Raw genomic sequence first — 17,894 nt, 5'->3', positions numbered from 1 at the left:
GTCACTCGCATAGCAATGAAAGCCCAGGCACTAGCAGATCATTTGGCCGAAAATCCGGTCGATGAGGAATACCAGCCATTGGATACCTACTTTCCAGATGAAGAAGTAAACACCGTAGAAGTGGTCTCGGAGGAAGCTCATGTTTGGAAGATGTTCTTTGACGGAGCCGTGAACGCCAAGGGTGTAGGGATTGGAGCAGTTTTAATCTCGCCTTCTGGTCAGCATTATCCCGCCACAGCTAGACTTCGTTTCTTTTGCACAAATAATACAGCTGAGTATGAAGCCTGCATCATGGGCATGCATATGGCAATCGATCAGGATGTCGAAGACTTACTGATTATGGGAGATTCTGACCTGATTATCCGGCAAGCTCAAGGCGAATGGGAAACTCGGGATGTCAAACTTATCCCTTACCGACAGCATGTGGAGGACCTCAGCAAGCGCTTTACATCAATAGAGTTCAGGTATATCCCGAGGTGTCACAATGAACTGGCAGATGCACTTGCTACTTTGGCTTCAATGCTACCCTACCCGGGCAACGCCCACGTCGATCCTTTGGAAATCCAAATCAAGGAAAGACACGGTTACTGCAATGTAATCGAGGCAGGATCAAATATGCAGCCTTGGTACCATGACATCAAAAGGTTCCTGAAGATACAAGAATACCCCGAGCATGCTACTGGAGATCAAAAGAGGACCATTAGGCGACATGCAAGTGGTTTCTTTCTGAGCGGTGAATTGTTGTATAAGAGGACCCCGGACCTCAATCTTCTAAGATGTGTCGATATCGAGGAGGCAAGAAAGATCATGCACGAAGTACACGCAGGTGTGTGCGGACCTCACATGAACGGGTATGTCTTAGCAAAGAAAATCCTTCGAGCAGGTTATTACTGGATGACCATGGAAAAGGATTGCTTTAGCTTCGTTCGGAAGTGTCATCAATGTCAGGTGCACGGTGATTTGATTCATGCACCTCCCACGGAGCTGCATCCCATGTCTGCACCTTGGCCATTTGTCGCCTGGGGCATGGACGTCATTGGACCAATCGAAACAAAGGCTTCGAATGGACACAGGTTTATACTGGTTGCCATCGATTACTTCACGAAATGGGTAGAAGCTGTCACTCTCAAGTCAGTCACTAAGAAAGCTGTGGTGGATTTTGTACACTCAAATCTTATCTGTCGTTTCGGTATTCCTGCGACTATCATTACAGATAATGCAGCAAACTTGAACAGTCACTTGATGGGAGATGTATGCGAGCAATTCAAGATAACGCATAGGAATTCCACGCCTTATCGGCCAAAGGCCAATGGTGCTGTGGAAGCGGCAAACAAAAACATCAAGAAGATTTTGAGGAAGACCATCCAAAGTTCCCGACAGTGGCATGAGCAGTTACCATTTGCATTGTTGGGGTACCGCACTACGGTACGCACATCAGTAGGGGCGACTCCTTATCTTTTGGTTTATGGGACCGAGGCTGTAATACCGGCAGAGGTAGAAATTCCTTCGCTTCGAACCATCGTCGAAGCAGAAATCGAAGACAGCGAGTGGGTCAAGACTCGGCTAGAGCAATTGACTTTGATTGATGAAAAGCGAATGGCCGCAGTTTGTCACGGACAGTTGTACCAACGAAGAATGGCCCGTGCTTACAACAAGAAAGTCCGACCCAGGAATTTCGAAGTAGGTCAGCTGGTACTGAGGCGTATTCTGCCGCATCATGAGGAAGCAAAAGGGAAGTTTGCTCCAAATTGGAAAGGCCCATACATCATAAGGAAGATATTGCCGAGAGGAGCATTGTATTTAGGTGATATCGAAGGAAATGACCCCGACACAGCAGTAAATGCAGATGCAGTCAAGAGATACTACGTCTAAATCATACTCCAGTGGTCCTGACACATTTGAAAATGACGAAGGTTTTATTCCCCACTACTCCCCAAACACTACCCAATTCTCTCTACAAACCTTTGAGCCGCTTACAAAAAAAAACAAAAAAAAAACAAAACATTGATTGAGGCCTGAACTACGTTTGACTTGATTCCGAAAGGATACGTAGGCAGCCTCTCCCTGAGGTTCAGTCACACCAACAATAAAATCCCATTCACCCTGAAATTGAAACCGGGGCACGTCGAGCAGTTTGGAAGTTAGTATCATCTGCCTCTCTTTACCAAGCACAAGCTTTCAGATCAATTACCAAAGATAGTGGGAAACCAATGAGCGTCACAAATGGAGACCGGCACACTCTGAATTGAGAGAGATAAAATGAGAGAGTCTCGTCGGTGAAAACCTTCGGGCACCACGAGGCGACGGGAGTAGAGAAACAAAAATGAGAGAGCTTGTTTAGTAAAAACTCACACAGAGTGCTATCAAGCGATGACAGGAAGAGAAATGAGAGAGGTCAGCCAGCGAAAACCCGCAAAGGGCGCTGTTGGCCAAAAAGAATGACTCCACCCCAAAGAGGTCTCGGCAAAGCTCCACCGGTTTGGAATCACAGATCCGTTCTGGTTCAGGGAAACGCAAGTTCACGGAAGGTCAGGCGTCCAGTCCAAAGAGCATGTCATGTCATTTAAAGCCAGCGTTATCTTCCTCAGATAAGTCCTTCTCGTCCCAAAAGGGACACTCCATTCCTGAAATTTGTTTTCTCCTTTCTTTGTTTCTCTTCGAATCCCTTTTATGTTTTAACCCCAAGTTCAGGATACACCGGAAAGGGCAGGTGGCAGGTTTGTTTGCACGGAATCCCGTCTCTTGAAGGAAAACGCTTCATTTCGTTGGTACGATTGCACAAGCCTGATGAATCATGATGTTTGATGATGTTTAAAAGTAAAGAGGAAAGAGAGAAATCTCCCCCAGCAAGTCCGCCTTCGGACGAATCCCCACAGAGTCTCCCTCTGTACAAATCCCCACAGAGTCTCTCCTTGTACAATCTCCCACAGAGTCTCCCCAATATAAAAAAAAATCCCCGTTGGAATTTCCCCAGCACATCCCCAGCGAGTCCCTTTGTAAAAATTCCTCGAAGATCTTACCCCAACCAAGCCTAGAAAGCCCACTGCGAAACAATTACCCAGCATGCCCCATTGTACAAAGATCCACACAAAGAATACACTTTGTAAATATTCCCCCATAGGACTTCCTTCTGTACAGAATACCCCCAATAAAATCCCCGTTGAGAACCTCCAAGCAAAACGGGACAAAAAAAAAAAGAAAAAAAGGGGGCCTTACGAGGCAAATCATCACAGAACCTGGAAATGCAAGCTTGAGCGGTCTAAAGGGTTTCGACATATGAATCAAATCAATGGCGGGACTTCGCAACAGAAATGAAAACGCAACAAAGCAACTGGGAACGATCAAGGTCACCAAACCGACCGTCATTTCCGAACTAACAAATGTTCTTTGTCTGAAAAGTTGAAACAGGTTTAATCCGAGACAACCGTGCAAGAAGCAGGTGTCGTCCAAAGGAGAAGGCACATGGGTACAAGAAATATCTTGGCAATAAGGAACTCACTCGAAAGGTAGGTTTCCGCGAAACTCTCTTTTTTTTTTTACTAAAACAAGAAAATTCAAAAAAAGAGATCAGTTGTTTGTTCTCGAATTTTGCCCCCAGCTAGTCAGCATTAGGGTTTTAAACCTTAAACTGAATTTTTTCCTTTAGCCAGCATTAGGGTTTTAAAACCCTAAACTGAGCTCTTCCATGCAGTCAGCATTAGGGTTTTAAACCCTAAACTGAATTTTCCCTTTAGTCAGCATTAGGGTTTTAAACCCTAAACTGAATTTTTCCTTTAGTCAGCATTAGGGTTTTAAACGCTGAACTGAATTTTTTCCTTTCAGCCAGCATTAGGGTTTTAAATCCTAAACTGAGCTTTTCCATGCAATCAACATTAGGGTTTTAAACCCTAAATTGAATTTTTCCTTTAGTCAGCATTAGGGTTTTAAACCCTAAACTGAACCTTTTTCCTTTCAGCCAGCATTAGGGTTTTAAACCCTAAACTGAGCTTTTCCATGCGGTAAGCATTAGGGTTTTAAACCCTAAACTGAATTTTCCCTTTAGTCAGCATTAGGGTTTTAAACCCTAAACTGAACTTTTTTCCATTCAGCCAGCATTAGGGTTTTAAACCCTAAACTGAGCTTTTCCATGCAATCAGCATTAGGGTTTTAAACCCTGAACTGAATTTTCCCTTTAGTCAGCATTAGGGTTTTAAACCCTAAACTGAACTTTTTTCCATTCAGCCAGCATTAGGGTTTTAAACCCTAAACTGAGCTTTTCCATGCAATCGGCATTAGGGTTTTAAACCCTAAACTGAATTTTTCCTTTAGTCAGCATTAGGGTTTTAAACCCTAAACTGAACTTTTTTCCATTCAGCCAGCATTAGGGTTTTAAACCCTAAACTGAGCTTTTCCATGCAATCGGCATTAGGGTTTTAAACCCTGAACTGAATTTTCCCTTTAGTCAGCATTAGGGTTTTAAACCCTAAACTGAACTTTTTTCCATTCAGCCAGCATTAGGGTTTTAAACCCTAAACTTAGCTTTTCCATGCAGTCAGCATTAGGGTTTTAAACCCTAAACTGAATTTTCCCTTTAGTCAGCATCAGGGTTTTAAACCCTAAACTGAACTTTTTTCCATTCAGCCAGCATTAGGGTTTTAAACCCTAAACTTTGCTTTTCCATGCAGTCAGCATTAGGGTTTTAAACCCTAAACTGAATTTTCCCTTTAGTCAGCATCAGGGTTTTAAACCCTAAACTGAACTTTTTCCCATTCAGCCATCATTAGGGTTTTAAACCCTAAACTGAGCTTTTCCATGCAGTCAGCATTAGGGTTTTAAACCCTAAACTGAATTTTCCCTTTAGTCAGCATTAGGGTTTTAAACCCTAAACTGAACTTTTTTCCATTCAGCCAGCATTAGGGTTTTAAACCCTAAACTGAGCTTTTCCATGCAGTCAGCATTAGGGTTTTAAACCCTAAACTGAATTTTCCCTTTAGTCAGCATTAGGGTTTTAAACCCTAAACTGAACTTTTTTCCATTCAGCCAGCATTAGGGTTTTAAACCCTAAACTGAGCTTTTCCATGCAATCAGCATTAGAGTTTTAAACCCTGAACTGAATTTTCCCTTTAGTCAGCATTAGGGTTTTAAACCCTAAACTGAACTTTTTTCCATTCAGCCAGCATTAGGGTTTTAAACCCTAAACTGAGCTTTTCCATGCAGTCAGCATTAGGGTTTTAAACCCTAAACTGAATTTTCCCTTTAGTCAGCATTAGGGTTTTAAACCCTAAACTGAACTTTTTTCCATTCACCCAGCATTAGGGTTTTAAACCCTAAACTGAGCTTTTCCATGCAATTAGCATTAGGGTTTTAAACCCTGAACTGAATTTTCCCTTTAGTCAGCATTAGGGTTTTAAACCCTAAACTGAACTTTTTTCATTCAGCCAGCATTAGGGTTTTAAACCCTAAACTGAGCTTTTCCATGCAGTCAGCATTAGGGTTTTAAACCCTAAACTGAATTTTCCCTTTAGTCAGCATCAGGGTTTTAAACCCTAAACTGAACTTTTTTCCATTCAGCCAGCATTAGGGTTTTAAACCCTAAACTGAGCTTTTCCATGCAGTCAGTATTAGGGTTTTAAACCCTATACTGAATTTTCCCTTTAGTCAGCATCAGGGTTTTAAACCCTAAACTGAACTTTTTTCCATTCAGCCAGCATTAGGGTTTTAAACCCTAAACTGAGCTTTTCCATGCAGTCAGCATTCGGGTTTTAAACCATAAACTGAATTTTCCCTTTAGTCAGCATCAGGGTTTTAAACCCTAAACTGAACTTTTTTCCATTCAGCCATCATTAGGGTTTTAAGCCCTAAACTGAGCTTTTCCATGCAGTCAGCATTAGGGTTTTAAACCCTAAACTGAATTTTCCCTTTAGTCAGCATTAGGGTTTTAAACCCTAAACTGAACTTTTTTCCATTCAGCCAGCATTAGGGTTTTAAACCCTAAACTGAGCTTTTCCATGCAGTCAGCATTAGGGTTTTAAACCCTAAACTGAATTTTCCCTTTAGTCAGCATTAGGGTTTTAAACCCTAAACTGAACTTTTTCCATTCAGCCAGCATTAGGGTTTTAAACCCTAAACTGAGCTTTTCCATGCAGTCAGCATTAGGGTTTTAAACCCTAAACTGAATTTTCCCTTTAGTCAGCATTAGGGTTTTAAACCCTAAACTGAACTTTTTTCCATTCAGCCAGTATTAGGGTTTTAAACCCTAAACTGAGCTTTTCCATGCAGTCAGCATTAGGGTTTTAAACCCTAAACTGAATTTTCCCTTTAGTCAGCATTAGGGTTTTAAACCCTAAACTGAACTTTTTTCCATTCACCCAGCATTAGGGTTTTAAACCCTAAACTGAGCTTTTCCATGCAATTAGCATTAGGGTTTTAAACCCTGAACTGAATTTTCCCTTTAGTCAGCATTAGGGTTTTAAACCCTAAACTGAACTTTTTCCATTCAGCCAGCATTAGGGTTTTAAACCCTAAACTGAGCTTTTCCATGCAATCAGCATTAAGGTTTTAAACCCTAAACTGAATTTTTCCTTTAGTCAGCATTAGGATTTTAAACCCTAAACTGAACTTTTTCCTTTCAGCCAGCATTAGGGTTTTAAACCCTAAACTGAGCTTTTCCATGCAATCAGCATTAGGGTTTTAAACCCTAAACTGAACTTTTTCCATTCAGCCAGCATTAGGGTTTTAAACCCTAAACTGAGCTTTTCCATGCAATCAGCATTAGGGTTTTAAACCCTAAACTGAATTTTCCCTTTAGTCAGCATCAGGGTTTTAAACCCTAAACTGAACTTTTTTCCATTCAGCCAGCATTAGGGTTTTAAACCCTAAACTGAGCTTTTCCATGCAGTCAGCATTAGGGTTTTAAACCCTAAACTGAATTTTCCCTTTAGTCAGCATTAGGGTTTTAAACCCTAAACTGAACTTTTTTCCATTCAGCCAGCATTAGGGTTTTAAACCCTAAACTGAGCTTTTCCATGCAGTCAGCATTAGGGTTTTAAACCCTAAACTGAACTTTTTTCCATTCAGCCAGCATTAGGGTTTTAAACCCTAAACTGAGCTTTTCCATGCAATCAGCATTAGGAGTTTTAAACCCTGAACTGAATTTTCCCTTTAGTCAGCATTAGGGTTTTAAACCCTAAACTGAACTTTTTCCATTCAGCCAGCATTAGGGTTTTAAACCCTAAACTGAGCTTTTCCATGCAGTCAGCATTAGGGTTTTAAACCCTAAACTGAATTTTCCCTTTAGTCAGCATTAGGGTTTTAAACCCTAAACTGAACTTTTTTCCATTCAGCCAGCATTAGGGTTTTAAACCCTAAACTGAGCTTTTCCATGCAATCAACATTAGGGTTTTAAACCCTGAACTGAATTTTTCCTTTAGTCAGCATTAGGGTTTTAAACCCTAAACTGAACTTTTTTCCATTCAGCCAGCATTAGGGTTTTAAACCCTAAATTGAGCTTTTCCATGCAATCAGCATTAGGGTTTTAAACCCTGAACTGAATTTTTCCTTTAGTCAGCATTAGGATTTTAAACCCTGAACTGAATTTTTTCCTTTCAGCCAGCATTAGGGTTTTAAACCCTAAACTGAGCTTTTCCATGCAATCAGCATTAGGGTTTTAAACCCTGAACTGAATTTTTCCTCTAGTCAGCATTAGGGTTTTAAACCCTGAACTGAATTTTTTCCTTGCAGCCAGCATTAGGGTTTTAAACCCTAACTGAGCTTTTCCATGCAATCAGCATTAGGGTTTTAAACCCTAAACTGAACTCTTTCCATTCAGCCAGCATTAGGGTTTTAAACCCTAAACTGAGCTTTTCATGCAATCAGCATTAGGGTTTTAAACCCTAAACTGAATTTTTCCCTTTAGTCAGCATTAGGGTTTTAAACCCTAAACTGAATTTTTCCTTCAGCCAGCATTAGGGTTTTAAACCCTAAACTGAACTGTTTCCTGTAATCAGCATTAGGGTTTTAAACTCTAAGCTGAACTTTTCCCCAGTTGGTCAGTATTAGAGTTTCAACTCTAAAACTTAACTTCTCCCCAGCTAGTCGGTATTAGGGCCCCAACCCTGAACTGAACATTTTTATCTTCCTTCATCAATTTTATGAACTTCCTGGCGAATAACTCATGAAATTTTCCTAGTGAAACTGGGGCAGAAAATTTCGTTCGTTTGTTTGTTTTCTCCCGCAGGTCTAACCTCGAGCTACACGATTCGAAATGACCCATGAGATGAGTCTCAACTCAGAATCAAAGAAGAAAAAAGAAAAAAAAGAAGATGTCCTGAGAATATCAGAGCAAATGGAAGGCGGATCGGCTCCAACATTTGACTAAGGTCCTGAACTCTGCCAGTCGGGTTTCACTCAGTATCCCAAAGATTGAACAAGTCGCCGCAACTCGCAAGCATCAAGATTCGGATCAAAGTCTCCAAGCACAATCAGCTAAGACCCAAGATCAAGTCGCAAAAGAATCATAGATAGGAATCTTGTAACTCGCAGTTGACATGCATATAAGTAGTTAGTTCAGTTCCAATTTTCCTTTGGTTGTAATAAGGCGGTCAGTGACGCAGCAGTGACAACAGCAACAGCAGTAACAGCAAGCATTGCAATCCCATGCTAGTCCCAGCTGCCAAAACTTCCCGAACTACATTGACCTGATTCCTGTTTAGCCCAGAATATGTAGGAAATCTTTGAAGCAAGATTCGGTCAGATCTTTCAAAAACATGCATCACACGGAGTAGTCCATAGGCAAAAATCGCTCATACATGCTCACTTTATCTTTGCACGAAAACTCTTCATGTTTCCGAACAAAGAGGGGCAGCTGTGAGCAAGTGATTTTTGTTTCGCGCGACAATCGCTCCAAGAGAATTAAAAAAAATAACAATTGGTCCTGTTGTACAATTTTTGGATTTTTTACATGGCACTTTGTTAATTATTTATGACTTTTGCCCATTTTATTTTTATTAAAACAAAATACAAAAAATGTATGTGTCATGCGTAATTTGAACCGTAATCCGATTGTTAAATAGAAAATCATAAATAGGCATCTTGGTCGGTGATTTTTGTTTTGTTTGATTTTACCTGCTTCAAATATTTTGATATGTGTGTATATATTTGTATTAAGTGTCTATTTAATTTTAATTTGATTTACTTGGGTTTGTTTTAAAAAATAAAATAAAAATATATGTAAGAAATATAAAAGAGAATGCAGAATTTGTTTAGAAAATCTGCTTGGGCTCATTTTTATTAAATTTGAGGCCCAAATCAAGCCCAGAGAGTGAGCCTGCCCCGGTCCAGACCAGCTGATACCCAGAGCTTCCAAACGACACCATTTTGATCTAGCCTGATCTGGGCCGTTGATCTCAGATTGATCAACGGCCAAGATCTCACACCCCAAACCCACTAACAGACCCGACCCGTCTCACCCGGACCGACCCCAACCCTTTACCCCTGAAACGACGCCGTTACCTGTTAGTCGAAGGATCCTGGCCCTTCATCAAATCTCACCCAACGGCCAGGATCCACCTACCCACTAACTATATAAACTCATAACATCACCCTGCCCCCCCCCCTATCCGAACCCCAGCCTTCATCGTCTTCACAAGAACTCCAAAAACCCTAGCCGCCCCTGTATCCTTCACCATGAAAACCGGCGGCACGGATGCCGGTGACCCCACCCTTAACACCATAGAACCCCCTTGCCATCCGGAACACGGATCTGTTAACCACGTAACTCGAATCCCTTCCCACCTTCTCGAATCTTCGTTTGAAGATTCGAGTCGGAACTTGACTTACACCGTTTCACACCAGACACTCCCCAGACCCCCCTCGTGACCAAACCATGCTTGGTTTGGTCCGAATCTGATCAGAGAAGCATGAATCCTAGATCTGATTTTTGGAACCTTGGGGGTTCCTCGTCACTGGTCCATATCCGTTCAAGCTGAAGAGATTAAGGTCTAATGGACCTTAATCGATGAGAAACACTTCAATTAAAGTCCGTTCAGCCTTAAGAAAGGTCTGTTCGAATCCAAGTAAGATTTTGATTTTTCGGGGTTTAAGGTAAGTTTTGCTTTCTTTTCTTTATTTGTTTTGGTTCATCTGATTGTTTTAAAGGTCTGTTTCATGTTTTGTTTGTGTCCTTGAATTTTATCAACTGTGCCCTGTCCACTTTGCCTGAACCTCTGTTGTTTGATTGAGTCTTTTTATTTGTTCTGATAATGTGTATGTAAGTGTTGTGCAATTAGCTGATTTTCAAATTTGAACTGACTGATTGATTCCTCGAATACCACTTTGTTTAGTCAGTATAATTCAAATCATGTGTCGATACTGTTAAATGTCTAATTTTTGGCTACGATTGTGCATGTTATGATTAATATAGTCGAGTCGACATGTGTCGTCAATTAGTTTCAGCTGCCTGAACAATAACAAATCGATTTACTTTTGATAAGCATGGCTTGAATCACTTAGGAACTGAGTTTAGTGCTTATAATTAGTAATTTGAATCAGAAATGTAAAAATCAATGTTCTGTTTAGTCACAGTTCTGAAATTGGAGAGCATGTGCACTTATGCACAACATGTGCATTTTGTGCACAGCCTGTGCCCTGCCTAAGTGCTTTTGAATTAAATAGTTTGACAGCATGTGCTGTCAGACTACATCCTGCTGCCCATATTCTGCTTTAAGTTTCAGAAATAATAAAACATTACTAAAAAGTTAAGCCTGCCAAGGGAATGTCATGGGGTTTAATACTTAAATAGCTAAGTGGAAACTGAAAAGATGATGGCACATGGGAGGGGTGTTCTTTTGGTCTAACAGGCTGTTAAAAGGGCTGAGGTTTAGGCTTATAAAAGATCAAAAAGGAGACATACATAAGACACACGACAGATAAGAGATTGGAGAGGAGAGAGCTGAAATACATAGATATTAATACACACAGAGCATATAAGAGACAGAGAGAGGAGAGGAATACATCTGATATTAGGGAACACACATAGGGAACTCAGACTGGACTGGGGTTTGGGATTTTCAGAACAGATAGAGAGAGGTTAAGAGATAGAAAGCATACAGTCAACAATCAGAAACTGCTTCTTCCTATTGCTGTTTGGTTTTCATTTGTTCAATCTGTTCAATCAATTCTGATTCTTTGAAGTTCCAATTGAGTCTACTAGTCGAGTGTTTTCATTGGTTTACTACTGGTTTTGGTCTGCCTGGAGTTCTGGTTCTACTCCACTGTGTGCTGCTGTCATTTGGCCACTCTTTCTATCGGCTATAGTTGTATTCTTGCACTCGAGCCTGTTCTGCTGTGTTGTTTTGTTTGCTGCTGTTACTTTGTTCCTGCTGCTGCTGATTTTCTCTATCTTCTTCCTTTTCTTCTGTCGTATTCAACATCCAGGTACACATTTCATACTGATGTAATCATGAGAGGCATGAATTGAAAGATCTGAAGAATTTTTAATCATCTGTTGCCTTACTTTACAGCTTTGCGAATATTGTTAAAGTTGTATAAATTCTGTTATTTGTAGTCCAATAGAAAACACATTAGTAAGTTTGTACTTAATTGAAAATATTCTAGTCTAAAACTGCGATATGGTTGTTGGCAGTACACGTGATGTAGTCATATAATTTATGGAATGAGCTATCATTTGGTAGAATTGTTAATTCAAACTCTTCTTCCAGTTATGTTTGAATAGGTAGGGGCAAATGGCTGTTAAATCTAGCCAAATATAATACAGTCATGAATCATCCAGTTTCGATTTCTTTAGGCAGTTTATAGGACTAGTTTTGAACATTATCAGTAACATCTTTTAATAAAGAACTCTGTTAATCCTGTTTAAGCAATTTGATTTAGATTCGACTTAAGGATGTTGTCGGATTAAGTATTGCATTTCATCCATCTCACATGTAATTTCTTTGTTCAACCAAAGCATTTTCGTAAGGTATGGCGTCTTTTCACTTTATAAGTAATTAGAAATTGATAGGAATCCGGTTTAGGCCAAAGCATATACTTCAATTAGCATACATCTTTCTTTCTTCTATTTCTGGAAACAAAAAATAATAGAAATGTAGTCACTTTAGGATATCTTCTTTAAAAATAATGAGACGAGCCTCGCCAAATAAAAATGCAAATTGCGGGGCCCTCAACAACTAATCATAATATTTAGAATTCAGGCTAGGCCGTTTAGTGAATCTCATGGCCTTCTCAAAAAATAATAACGCGTTAGACTCTTTAGGCGCGGCTTAATTAAATTACATTCTTAAATTCGGGTGCGCATTTATGTGACCCAAATTCAAATCTCAACGGAGTCGAAATGTGTTAACAACTACGGGTGCATTGATTGTGACGTGGTTCGAGATGCATTTTCACGACGTTGCAATTCTATAAAAATAAATGATAATAATAAAAGCGGTTTAAACTTAATAAAAGCACATAAGTCACAACATGTATTTAAATCAGATATTTTAGCCATTATAACAATTTAAGCGACCGTGCTAGAACCACGGGATTCGAGGGTGCCTAACACCTTCCCTCGGGTCAACAGAATTCCTTACTTAGAATTTCTGGTTCGCAGACTTCACTTGGAAAAGTCGAAAATTTCCTCGATTTGGGATTCAAGATAAACCGGTGACTTGGGACACCAAAAGCCAAACCTTTCCCAAGTGGCGACTCTGAATTAAATAAATAATCCCATTTCGAATATTGTCACTTAAATTGGAAAAACTCCCCTCGCGCATTTAACCCTTCGGGGGCGGGCGCGCAAAAAGGAGGTGTGACAATCATCATCGAACTCAAGCCTAAGAATTCCAAAAACTTCCAAACTTCTCTTTTGATCAAAAAGTCTATCAAACCTCGTCCGAATGACCTGAAATTTTGTACACACTTCACAAATGACACAACGGACCTACTCCAACTTCCGGAATTCCATTCCGACCCCCATATCAAAATCTCACCTATCAATCGGAAAATGTCAAAATTCCAATTTCGCCGATTCAAGCCTAAACCTTCCACGAACCTCCGAAATACATTCTGATCACGCTTTTAAGTCCCAAATCACCTAATGGAGCTAACCAAATCATAAAAATTCCAATCTGAGATCATATACTAGCAAGTCAAAACTTGGTCAAACCTTTCAAATTTAAGCTTCAAACTGAGAACTGTTCTTCCAAATTCATTCTGATTACCCCGAAAACCAAAACCGACGATTTATATAAGTCATAATAGATCACACAGGGCTATTCATGCCCGAGAACTGGCGATCGAAGTGTAAAAGCTCAAAACGACCGGTCGGGTCATTACATACTCCCCCGATTAAACATATCTTCATCCTTGAACGTGCCCAGAGTTGTTCCGAAACCCATCAAATCATTGTGTAACCTTACCATGCACATACCCGGGGTGATCCCACGTCACTCTATCTCATATAGGTCTGATAACACAATGTAACTGAAATTTCACAATCCAACCTGACCCATAAACCTTAGAACCACATTTCTACTTCTAAAACCATCTACAAGATCAAAATCTCACATCTATACTCTGGGTAAGCCCGAACCAGCTGTAATAACCCATACCTGCAACCTCAGGTGCAATTACATGACGTACCACATAACTCAAACACTTGTAGCGATAACATCTAATCACAGTAGTTGCTTAAAACATCCGAATTTTGATAATAAGACTTTTATCACATAAAGCCTCATTCCAACACTTCCGTATACTGCCAATGATAAATGAAACACATAGGAAGTCATAACCACTCTCAAATCAACATTCGTGAAACCATTTCTCCTTTAGCAAGGACCATAGCAAACTTCTGAGTCGAACATCGATATTATCCTCCAACACGCTGAAACCGAATCCGTTTGTATTCATTCTAGATCTCAAGAATCTCATCTAAAACCAACACAACTACTCTAGTGACATGACACATCAATACAATCTAAAGCAATAACTCGTGCAATCCGCACACTAATAAGCAACAATTTGAACATACTCAAATCATGAGAATGACTCAAATGAGAGAGTTCTACCGCAAGCTCACCAATACCACCACACACAATGCTGAGAACCCGTCACACATCGTAGAACCAAAACACACAAATCCAACCTGAAGGGTCATACCTCCACATAACTTCACTGCAATACGTGACCCTGTCCAAACACTTGTCCACCTGAAATATCTCAAGTCACTATGCTAAAAACGACCACCGCGCTCAATTTGATGTCTAGAACCAAAGCAAATCATCATAACCACTGGGAAGCAAATAACCAACAAATCATAACACCTTGCAACACAGAAAAGTAAATTATAGATCACCTCAGAACACTAATAGCTCAATAACAATCGAATCAACACATCCCTCACAAATAACAACTCGAGGTCAACAAAGTCGTCTCGATGCAGAACACACATCCATATAGGTCTACCAATGAACCCCTTATCAAGGAGTTCCTAAAGTTGTTCCTTCCACTCCTTTAACTCCGTCGATGCCATATGCTTTGGTGCCCGGCACCAAATCAATACCAAAATCAACAACCACTTCCGACGACATGCCCGGCAGCAGGAAACTCATCCGAAAAACCCCTCATCACCGGGACTGAATCAATGGTAGGAGTATCTGCACTGACATCCATCACGAAGGCCAAATAGGAAAGACAACCCTTCCCAGCCATCTGCTAGGTCTTCAAAAATGAAACCACCCTACTGAGAACATAATCTGTCGAACCTCGCCACTAAATCTGTGGCATCCCCGGCATAGCCAACGTCACTGCCTTAGCACAACAGTCCAGAATAACACGACACGGAGGCAACCAGTCTATACCCAATATCACATCAAAATCTAACATACCAAGCCACAAAGATCCACTCTAGTCTCTAAACCCTTATAGTTACTACACAAGACCAATATATGCGGTCCACAACCACGACCTAACTTGTCTATGAGAACTCCCAGTCTCCAAATCCATACAGCTATCCGATCCCAACTCCACCATCCGAATATACAACACACCTCTAATACCCAATAATTCCATAAGAGGTACTCCTAAAATTCTTATGTGCCACCAACCAAACTCGAATATCAGCAGTCGATCCAACAAGAGAGTGTCGCAATACTAATGAAGTATCATCAACTCACTCACATTGCCCTTTTTCTGAAGCGCATACCCTCATCAAGCTACACCACATAGTAATATCATTTCCCCAATCATCTGAAACTGCCCGTGCTGTCTAAGAATTTATGACTTTTCCTTTCAGAACTGAATCGTGACCTTACACATGCAAATTTCAACCCTACACAACATACCGCATATACTATGCCATCCTATGATAAATATAAGGACTTCATAACCCCTTCCGAGCCATAAGCAGCTACGTACTCAACTAGTTAAGAACTTCTCATTTGACCCCATCTAGAAGAAAATCACTATACATCACATGTTTCTCACGCTCGTAGAAAATATACATCTCTAACCGTGGTAGAAACCATCAATAACTCTCCAAATTCATTTGCACAAAACTAAACCGTCAGGACTAAATCCTTCTAACTCAACCAAGCTACGCAGGCCACTAAAACCCAAAAACATTGCCGCGAAACACCTATATAAACTCATTACCTCATAAGCATCCAAAGAACTAATCATATCCTTACCATGTCGATCTGGCCTACTACCAAGCTATCCCATCTATCCAAGTTTCCTTCTGATTTACCTTCAACTTGATACTCTTTCTTGCTATAACACCACAATTCCTCAACCCAGACTCACCACACGAAACCCAAACATAAAACCACACCGTCTATGGCTCATGAGTCGTTGGATACTCTATTAGATATTCCCAAACAGACCACATTCCAAATACCTACCCTGACGAAACTTCTTGTGAATCCAAAGTCATTACCTTCGCCTTCATGATACTGATATATAGAATTCCCTAATTGATATAGAAATATCACAAGTCTTGACACCCTCCAATGCAAACCTCAGTTTCTAGCCAAATATACAACCTGAAAATCTCCAATTATTACACGTAAAATCTTGAACACATTAGAACCATTCTCGAGAGTCATCCACTCTACTCAAACCGCAATTAGACCGATCAAATGGACCAGACAACCTATGCTCCAATAGCACTCCGAAACTGCAGAATGTAACCTCACGTTAATACAACCAAGTGACTTCCAGCTCTATGCACCACACATCCTTTACCAATAACCACTCAAGACATTCTGTGATTCTCATACACCTATGAAGCATAATATAATCTTTGTCAAATTTTCCTTTACTCGAGCCATCCTCGGTCTCAATCTCGTAAGTCATAACTGTTTCACACGTACACCTCAAACTGGAACCAACATAGCACATAACCATGCAATCAACTAATCAATAGCAGACTCCCCCACTTGGCTCGAAGCCATAGATCAAAACACACAATGACTCATAATGCGTATACTCTATCACTTCCATAATACCATAGTGAGATTAAACTCAATCCTTCATAAGCTCGTACAAGACGGACCATCTACTACCTCAAATCTTCTGCGAATCTCACATTCGCCCTCATAGAAGTCAAGCCCACTCTCTTAAGTGACCCAAATTCAAATTGCAGCACATACATTTCGCTGGTAAAAGAGACATTCCAACAAACCACATAAGGATCACACAACATTTAGAACACTCCGCAGGAGATAACCCACCTGCTTCGCCTCAACTAATATCTCTTTATACCCTTCCATCGTCATAGACATTACACAGTCACTTAATCTTCTTGAGTCTGAACTCATATCACAACGTGAAATCCACTTCACTCCCCCAACTAGAAAACATAAAATGATTCTTCACACTCTCATACCTCAGGGCGATACATCAAATCAAGATGGAAATCAAGCACCAAATAGTCCTTTCTGTCCTCAGGCAGACCCTTCTCGTCTCATTCAATTCATATGAACACATCTCGAAGTCACATCACACTCGTCACGTAGCTATCCAATCATAACTCCCACTAATAGGGACACTATCGGACATATAGATCCAAAAGCACATGCTCACATGATCAACGCCTAAGAGACCAAGCTTTAGGCAAAATTCGGCCTCAAGTCCTCTAGACTGGCCTAACAGGGAGAAAATCGGTGCTGCGAACGCCGGGCAGCTACCTTGCTAAACTACGATGACTCTGCCTCTCAGCAATCGACACTCGTTACCGGGTTCAGAAAATACCTGAATCTGCACACAAGGTACATGGAGTAATATGAGTACTCCAACTCAGTAAGTAATAAAGATAAATGAAAGTTGAGCAATAAGAAACCACGTCAAAATGCTACAACAAAGCAGCATATTTCCAACACAGTACAGAAATCATTTACTTCGTAAATCATGCTCAGTTTTGGTAAAAACCCTTTTTAAAACAAATTTTCAATAGTTTTCAAACAAGTGATAAAACAGTGAATAAACATGATAGAAACTTAACAGCCCCTCGGGAAAAAAGATGTACCATAAACCTCCCCCGGGCATAACATAAATCAAGAACCATCCCTCGGGCAATAACATCGAACAACATCAATCCCTTAGGATATATCACATCTCATACTGGGTACGCGCGCTCACAAGGGATGTACAGACTCCAGGATGGGCCCCTTACGGCCTAATCGCAATAACAAGCCATCTTGTGGCATAATCAATATATTACTCTCTCAGGGTACCCGCACTCACTGGGGGTGTACAGACTCCGGGAGGGGCCCCTTACGGCCCAAGCGCAATATCAAGCCACCTTGTGGCATAATCAATAGGCTCTCGGCCTCATATCAAGCCACCGTGTGGCGTACAACTCAAGACCTCGGCCTCATAATCATAAATCAGTGTATCACTGCTGCGGCATGCAG

Source organism: Nicotiana sylvestris, chromosome 9 (genome assembly GCF_000393655.2).
Source record: "Nicotiana sylvestris chromosome 9, ASM39365v2, whole genome shotgun sequence".
Lineage (NCBI taxonomy): Eukaryota > Viridiplantae > Streptophyta > Magnoliopsida > Solanales > Solanaceae > Nicotiana > Nicotiana sylvestris.
The sequence above is the reverse complement of the archived record's forward strand: the minus strand, read 5'-3'. Positions refer to the sequence as shown.